The sequence below is a fragment of the Ahaetulla prasina genome, chromosome 1, assembly GCF_028640845.1.
Source record: "Ahaetulla prasina isolate Xishuangbanna chromosome 1, ASM2864084v1, whole genome shotgun sequence".
Lineage (NCBI taxonomy): Eukaryota > Metazoa > Chordata > Lepidosauria > Squamata > Colubridae > Ahaetulla > Ahaetulla prasina.
Window position 1 is genome coordinate 181,036,133 of NC_080539.1, and position 9,203 is coordinate 181,045,335.

The following is a 9,203-nucleotide window of genomic DNA, read 5'->3' on the forward strand; positions in this document are numbered from 1 at the left end:
CTGTTCAAATACCCAATTTAAGCACATGCTGTACAGTCTGGAGGTAATTGTAGTATCCCAATGAATCGTGACGTTTTTGCAATCATTCTGTGAAATATAGTATCACTTCAAACCAGTGGTGGGATTCAAAAATTTTTACTGCCGGTTCTGTGGGCGTGGCTTGGTGGGCGTGGCTTGGTGGGCGTGGCAGGGGAAGGATACTGTAAAATCTCCATTCCCACCCCACTCCAGGGGAAGGTCACTACAAAATCCCCATTCCCTCCCAATCAGCTAGGACTCGGGAGGCAGAGAATAGATGGGGGTGGGGCCAGTCAGAATTTTTACTACCAGTTCTCCGAACTACTCAAAATTTCCACCACCGGTTCTCCAGAACTGGTAAGAACCTGCTGAATACTACCTCTGCTTCAAACTATTATTTTAGACTTCTTCACAATTAAAATATTCTTCAGTGAGGCTGTTAACCTCAAATCAGCAAAATAGAGCACAAGTGGAATCCAGGTCTAACTAGTTTACTTTTCTCCTTCTATGTTCATCAATAATGGCCTGCATTCTACTCAATTAATTTCTGGGGGATTATTAGACTCTTTGATTTTGGGTGTATGCACCTCAGGGTACATTTAATCATTGGAAATGCATGTCTTACTGCTTTGGGAGATACGCAGAAATGCCAAAACACTTGTCAGGATTCTTATGCAAATATAATTGCAAAAATATATGTAAGTTTACTAAAATGTACATGACATGTATCTAATTTACTAATCACATTTCAGGAACTTCCTCTGTGTTTTGATCAGCCCACAACTGATTTTTCTCAAATTTGATTCTGATCTTAAACCAGCATTACAAATGTTTAAAATAAAATAAAAAATGTAAGCAACAACAAAAGGAGAAAGTTTTGTTACTACTGATACTTTATTAGTGTATACATAGAAAGAACTAATCAAAAAGCAAGAAAACTGACTGCAAAGAAATATTATAAGAATTAGGACCTTGCATTTAAAAAATGTAATAAATCCCAAAATGAGCTGCAACGGACCCAGAACACAAAAAAATCCTCTTCTATTTTTTTCTGAAATACAGTTTGAAAACAGAAAGGAACCACCATTGAATTGTGGGAGATTATTAAATAAGGTTTATAAGGGGGGGGGGGGTTGGATGTGGGTGGTGTTTGCCTAAATTAAGCCCTGCAGTTTATTCTATGTGTAACTTATGTACTATAATCATTGCCAAGTTCCATTAAATGCAACAGATAAACCTTCAAGTTAAGGTTCCAAAATTAAATAATTTTTAACAATGCATCCTTAATAGTTCAACATTTTGCTTTACAGATTCACATATTCTTTCTTCTGGGATGATATGTAACAAATCTCTTGTCAGCAAAGTGCTCGTTGATTTTTGGTTGTTTTGCATTCTTCATTGGTAGGAGAGATTCCAGGCTGGTGCCATGGCGCTTCTCTCTTTCCCCCATGCCTTATTAGTCCTCAGCAGCCAAAACTTTGTCTGTGTTGTGGTCTACTCTGTTATCGTCTCCGAAAAATATTATTTAAATAAAAAGGCTCCAATGGGTATACTAAAAATTGATAAAATAAAATAAAACCAAGAGCTGCTGCAAACACGCTCCGGCAGCAGCAGCAGCCCCGCCCCTCCTCCCATGATATGTAACATGATTTCAACTATTTTGTTTGCATAACTCCTGCCTACCCCAAAATAGATAAATTATTGGCTGAAACCTAAAGAACAGGTTTAATTACTTAAAATTTCTCAAGTGTTTCCTGAATTACGCATGCAGCAGACCTGTATACTATCTCCCATATCAATAATAACTATATGAACCTATATGATATACACTTCTTCACATTTTTCATTCCTTCACATATTTACTGCTTTCATTTTTCATACATGAGAACCTATCCAAGGCCTTACTCTTGGTAAAGCTGTGTTTTAAAATAAGCAGAGATCAGGCTGCTTGTGAAAAAACTAAATCGGCGTAAAGGATGAAAATAGGTTTTTGATTATTATAGAACGAGCTGTACAAGGAGCTGCCTTTGAAAATGATCTGGAAAGTTAGTTCAAAATAGAGCAGCTAGTTTGCTCACTGGACAAACCAATGCAAACCTATTATTCCAATTCTTTGCCATCTACAGTGGCTGCCAGTTTGTTTCTGGACCCAGTTTAAAATGTTGATTTCAACCTTTAAAACCCTAAATGGCTTATGACCACATTATATGAAGGAGTACCTTCTCACATGTGTCTAGCCAGATTTTAAGAGTCACCTCCATTCCTTTCGCCAAAGGAGGTGGATACAAGGAAGAAAGTTTTTTTTCTGTAGTGAAACATAGATTGATGGACAGAAACAGAAAAGGCAACCTTCGGTCCAGGGTTTCTTTTGTTGAATTCAATATTTGAATAGGCTGTAGACCTCTGGATTTAAACGGAAATGCTACCAATTAAATAATAATCTAATATATAAGGACCATTCTATATACTGTACATAATTAATAGTTTATTCATGTTTTTCAGGATCTAAAAATATCCAAAGCTTCTAATCCAAATTTATTGAAAATATCATTGGGGTGTATTTATTTGAATTTTGCTAGCTGGCATCTTTAGCTGACTTTAGTTGATTTCAAAGAGTTAGGTAGGGTGAAACCTGCAGTAATTAGTACTTGGATAAAAGATTATCAAGAAATTCAGTTGTGTAGGTTAAATTTGGAAGTTGAAATATGGGTGTGAGAAGAAGAAGGCAGTCACTTCCGTACTGCTGTCAAGAAAACATCAACCAATCTAGTAGTCATCAGAAGTCAAACTCAGTCTGAGGCAGAAATTTGCAGGATAATCCTACAATAGGCTAAAATGAGATTTCAGCAACATGAAACTCGAGATTAAGCTTTCAACTTCCTTCCATCTGAGTGTCTAATGATCAAAGCATCTTCAGTTAAAGCGCCCTGGCTTTCTTCTTTAGGGGGCCTGGAATTCTGCTAAGGCTTCTGGGCTGGAGTCCAAAAATTGTGATGCAATCTCATAACCCAGAAAGATGCTGGCAAAATTTGTCTTGGAGCTTCCATAGTAAGGGCAACATCTGAGGCAGCCTTCTTAGTGGCTTTGCTCAGTCTATGGAGTCCCCCGTTCAGGTTAGTTTTCTTTCAGTCGTTCTTTCTCCTGCAAAAGGAGGACATTTTTTTTTTATTAAAGCAGGCTTTGGTGCATAAGTGGAACTGTAGTTGATGAAGATAGGGGTATGTGCAGCTTCTTTAATATACTGTGTTTCTAACGCTTTATATCATTTTTCAATGCTGAAATCATGTTTAAATGATTGATGAACCATGTGAGTTCTATTTACTTACTGAAATATTGGGTAGAAATTCAATAGATGTATTTGTTTTAAGAGCAAATCTCATTTTCAATACATTCCCTAAGTTTTTGAGCTTATTCTACTGAGATGGAGAACTGAAATTCTAAGGTAATGTCAGATAATAAAATTGTCAAAATTAAGGATTAGAAGAGAGATTTAAAATTAAGTAAAACACTGAATATTACAGTGTCTTCATAGGAATGTAAAGCAGGAACAAGGGAGCATAAGCAGCCCCCAAGACCCCATTTGTTGCCACTGCAACTCTCTGGGGTGGAACTTCAAAAGTCATTGTTTTGTGATAATTGTGGCAAAATAGTGAAGCACGAATAGTACAGGCATCTTAAATGAAGAAGCAACAGATTCAGCTAAAATGGTTTCAAACGAACATTTTATCTGCACACTATATGAACTACTTCATTGTGTGAATAGCCAAAACCTCAGTAAAAGCCACAATAATATGAAGCCATCCACACTGGAATAACTTTTATTTCCTTCTACCAACAAATCCAAGCAAATGCCACATGTTGGAATAACTTTTAAATCTTTTATTTTATTTTATTTTGTCACAACAATATAAATAAGCATCACACAAAATGGTTATATAGTATATAAACATATATATGAGGAAATATGAGGAAGTATAAGCATATATATATAAGAAAAAACAACAACAGTAGAACAGGAACGGTAGGCACGTTTGTGCTCTTATGCACGCCCCTTATAGTCCTCTTAGGAATGGGGTGAGGTAGAAAGTTTTTGGTTAAAGCTTTTGGGATTATGAGAAAAGACCACAGAGTCAGGTAATGTGTTCCAAGCACTGATAACTCTGTTACAGAAGTCATATTTTCTGCAATCTAGATTGAAGCGATTAACATTAAGTTTAAATCTATTGGTTGCTCTTGTATTATTGTAATTGAAGCTGAAGTAGTCTTTAACAGGAAGGGCATTACAATAGATGATTCTATGAGTTAAACTTAGGTCTTGTCGAAGGCGGCGGAGTTCTAAGTTTTCTAAACCTAGGATTTCAAGTCTGGTGGGATAAGGTATTTTGTTGTTTTCAGAGGAGTGGAGAACTCTTCTTGTAAAATTGCAGGCCTAGGGGTTTATTCTGATATATTCTTTGGAATAGAAAGCTCCTATGGTGTTGCAGCAATGGATTCTTCAACTGAGTGGCAGTCCGCTCTGTCTCAGGTGCCTTATGCATATAGTAGCACTGGCAAAAAACAATTGGTGTATATACCTTCAAATCAATATTGATTCCTGATAAATGCTGGACAAGCCCTTGTCATTTTATTGGCAAGATTTTATAAGTGATTCACCACTGCCTGCTTCTTCATTTTATAAGTGATTTGCCACTGCCTTTTTCTTCAGGAAAGAGGGCTTTTAATATATTCAGCATCCCACCTATGTTCAGGTGCTGAACATAGCCAGTTTTTTAAGGCCTTACCAAAAGCTAACAGAGTTGGGGCCATTCTAATCCTTGGAGGAAAGATGTTCTATAGATCAGGGGCCACTGCAGAAAATGCCTGTTTTCTAGTTCCTTCCAGCTGATATTCTTTGGCTGAGGGGATCTATGTCATGCCCATTCTGCTAGATCAGGTTGAACTGGTAGAAACTCTTGGAAAAAGGTGATCCCTCAGATAAGCCCGTCCCAAGCCATTTAAGCCTTTAAAGGTGACAGGGGGCACCTTGAATTGCACCAGGTCTGTCAGATATGCAGCATATTTACAGCAACCCTTTAGATAAATGTCGATATTACTCCCTCTGAGGCGGGACTGAGTCACCCAAAACAAAGCCGCTGGGTGACTATCGACAGATGCTATGGGGTGGAGGAACAGTTACATTTCACCATGAGGTAGCTTATGTCTGATTGTTTTCATTCCTTGTCTTTCACCAGAGATGCCTTAAGTGTCTCTTAGACCAATTAAGTTCCCTCAATTCCCTCATATATTATAAAGAGCTGCTCAGGCATGACTTGATCTAAAGCCACTGCTACTTTGCTATTCCATGCAGCCACCAAGGCTTCAGTTGAACCGAGTAGCAGGTTTTTTGGAATAAACCCTCTGGAGCCCAATTGAGTCCATTAGTCACCTGGCCTCCCTGTGAAGAGACTCACTAGTGAATAATCTAGTAAACTAGTGAGTAATGGTAGGGGAGAAATCAAAATCCAGAATACTCTGCCATTGTTTTGACAGAAAAATCAAATTGGGCGTATTACTACTGCTATGAGTTGGGCCCTGGATAATTTGGACCAGGACCATGGTTGCCATGGTGACCACAAAGCAACCTCTGACCCTTCATCTAGGGATGGCTGGTTGAAATCTCCCAGCAGTCCAGGGAACTCCATAGCCAGCCCAGCCACAGAATCAAGGTGGTCAGGCAGAGAGACCGCTAAGTAGGAGGGAGCTTGGTATAGCATAGCAACAGCCCCAGATGACTTCTCCTGGTGCCCAATTTAAGAAACAGTGTTTCACCTACAGCAATTCATGGGGCAAGGCCCGTGGATGGCTCCCAAGTATCTCAGATATAACCACCACTACCCCAGCTCCCCTACCCTGGGGTCTCAGCTAGTGCTCAATTCAGAAACCAACTGGGCATATCTCAGTGAGTGGGACTCAGTCCCTTTGTCCCAACCAAGACTCAGTAATATATTCTAGATCAGTCTTTTCCTAGACAATTAAGTCATATATTAAGATGGCCTTATTACACTGACTGATCTAGCATTCACCAGCAGTAGCCAACAGCTGCTTTGAAAGGGCTTTTGAAAGCCTGCCATCCAGGGCCTAAATTTGAATCTGAGAAACTGGAATGTGTCATAGGCACAAGAAACCTGTGGCTCGGTCCCTATGAGGAGTCCATTTCTCAACTCTCACCATATTTTGCCCATTACTATTGGAATCTTATAGCCCAGTGGTCCCCAACCAGTGGTCTGCGAGAAAATTTTGATGGTCCGCAGAAAAAATATTTGCATTTTTTATATTGCACTAAATACTATTTATCTTTTTAAAAAAATCATATTAGTGGTCTTTGGGATTTAAAATTATGAATTTAGTGGTCCTTGAGGTCCAAAAGGTTGGTGACCCCTGTTATAGCCTACTCCCATCCCTTCAGAGCTCTCCCCACTTCCCTATTCATAGCAATACATGTGCCAATCCTTGGCTTCCATCTCTCACACACAAAATTCCTTAGAGGCTTTTGCTACCCAAAGCGCTTCTGCCTAGCATTCAAAACTTATGGGCAGTCAGAAAATTTACTCAGCCTTCCAATTATAATCCAAAAGCACTAAGTACTCAGTCAGTCTTTCACTGGGCTGCTGAGCACTTAACTACACAAACTCTACCTCCCCTTTCACCCCCAAAAAAACCCCACTCACCAAACCCTCCAAATAATATCAGTCCCAATCAATCGTCTTGCAGAGACCATTGATTTTCTTGACCAGTTTATAATTCCTGCATAGACATTCGTTTTACTATCCTCCAACTCAATTACAGAGTGGAGTCAAAATGGCTGGCAATTAGAAATGGCAAATTACAGAAAGTTTTTGGCACGGGTGCTGCTTCCTCCAAAGTTGCAGAGGGTAGTTTCAAGAAGATTTCATGCATGAAATGTCTATGCTGGCATAATAACGGGGAAGTGGAGTCTGCTGAGCATATCAATCTTCAATCTGTACTGTACAGAAACAAGCATCATATTTTTATCTCCCTGATATTATCAAAACTGTCAGATATGCTCATCAGACATATTTACAAATGTTCATTTTATGCTGCAGCTTTTAAAACTTGCCAGGAACTGATTAAGAATAATAATATAATATAACAACAGAGTTGGAAGGGACCTTGGAGGCCTTCTAGTCCAACCCCCTGCCCAGGCAGGAAACCCTACACCATCTCAGTCAGATGGTTATCCAACATTTTCTTAAAAATTTCCAGTGTTGGAGCATTCACAACTTCTGCAGGTAAAATGTTCCACTTATTAATAATAAAAATATTATTATTATTAATAATAATAAAATTGATAAATGTTGTACAGTCATATGACATATAGTTTATAAATTAAAACTAAATTAATATTGAATTTCTGAATAATGATAGACATATGGTTTATCCATTTCAATTTTCATTACATTTTATGGATTGTACAATATTAGCTTTATGTTATCTTATGCTGGTTTCTAGCCAAAGTAAAGATAGTTATACTATTATTTTTTATGCAATTATGGCTGCTGCAAATTCCTCTATGATGATGCTTCATCAACCACTTTACTAACTTTTTGTACGAGAATTTCTCTTTAATACCTAATACATTTATTCTGTTTGGTAGCTAACATTGCTGTTACTTATACTTTGTCCTAATCATAAAGATAACTTGCAAGGACTATAGGAATTAGTTTTCTTGAATACCTTTATTATTGATGGTTTTGGCAAAGTATATTATAATTGCACCTGGACATACTCATTTATAAAATATATCTTTTGCAAATGCTTGGTTTTATCCGTTAATATAGATTTCCTCTTCCTCAGAAATTTAACAACAGTTTTGCCTATCAGGCAGTCCTCTTAATGTATGCAATATAGGAAACTTGCAATGTTATGAATTCATCCATTCATAGTAGTTCTTCAATTCCTAATTTAGGTGTGTGTTGAACTTATTTCCACAACAAAGGCTGTGTTTCAACCAGGCAGAAAACAAAGCTAAGACGCCTTTCAGGTCTCAAAGGGACCCAAAACAAAGATTTAAAATACATGACAGCTGAAATGATCTCTTGACATCTTGATAAAAGCCCATCCGCATCTTGCCTATCTAAGGAAAATGCATGTGATACCAGTCACCATTATTAAATCCAGTAGGTCTCTTTTTTTAAAACGTTTGTAGTGGATGACCATTTGAATTGTACAATGTAATGTTTTGCCTTTCTTTGCTCATCACAGGCATGTTAATTCATTCTCCATGATATCATTAAGTGTTTAAAAAGAAACTGTCATTCTATGAATGGGATTTTAGTGTTGGGTTTTTGGCTAGTTGGTTTGTGTCATAAGATTAATCGCATGACCAGAACGGAAAAGAGAAGCCTCTCCTCTCTGTACACTGCAATATCACAGCCACAGAATCTCATTTCTAGGACTACCTTTAGCATCACATCTCAAATGGTTTTAGGACTTGAATGCATTTTAGCTCTAATGTGCAATATTTATATATTGTAGTCAGCGTTACGATTAGCAAACTTAATTCTTGACATTCCAGGAAAGATTTGTGGGATATATGGGAAAGGAAGAATCAATTCCACCGGCAGATTCTTTCCCATAACCAGATAAATGTTAAATGTTAAATCTAACCGGCCAGCTATTAGACTTTCCTTGAGAATCTTGGTTTTGATTTCAAGGAAAGTCAACTCTTTTTCATTATATTTGAGAATGTTCATTACACTTCAGCATGACTTAAGCAAATTTCAGATGAGGGGATAGAGTGAAATGGTAAGCATATATAAATAGGCTTTTCTTTTTCTTTCTTCCTTCCTTCCTTCCTTCCTTCCTTCCTTCCTTCCTTCCTTCCTTCCTTCCTTCCTCCTTCCTTCCTTCCTTCCTTCCTTCCTTCTTCTTCTTCCTTCTTCTTCTTCTTCTTCTTCTTCTTCTTCTTCTTCTTCTTCTTCTTCTTCTTCTCCTCCTCCTCCTCCTCCTCCTCCTCCTCCTCCTCCTCCTCCTCCTCCTCCTCCTCCTCCTCCTCCTCCTCCTCTTTCTCTTGGGAAAACATTTAAGAGTCAAAAAGAAAGTTTACTTCTGCAGCCCAGTGGAAATTCTCTGTACGTATCTTAGTTTCCCATAACTATGCAATTAAAAGCAATACAGAGTAGAAA

General features: G+C 38.0%; 1 protein-coding gene across 4 annotated transcripts in view; it reads left to right on the plus strand.

Moving 5' to 3' along the window:
* The window catches only part of RUNX2 (RUNX family transcription factor 2), a 257,072-nt gene that overhangs the window by 49,291 nt on the left and 198,578 nt on the right, over positions 1-9,203 (plus strand). The window lies entirely within an intron of this gene.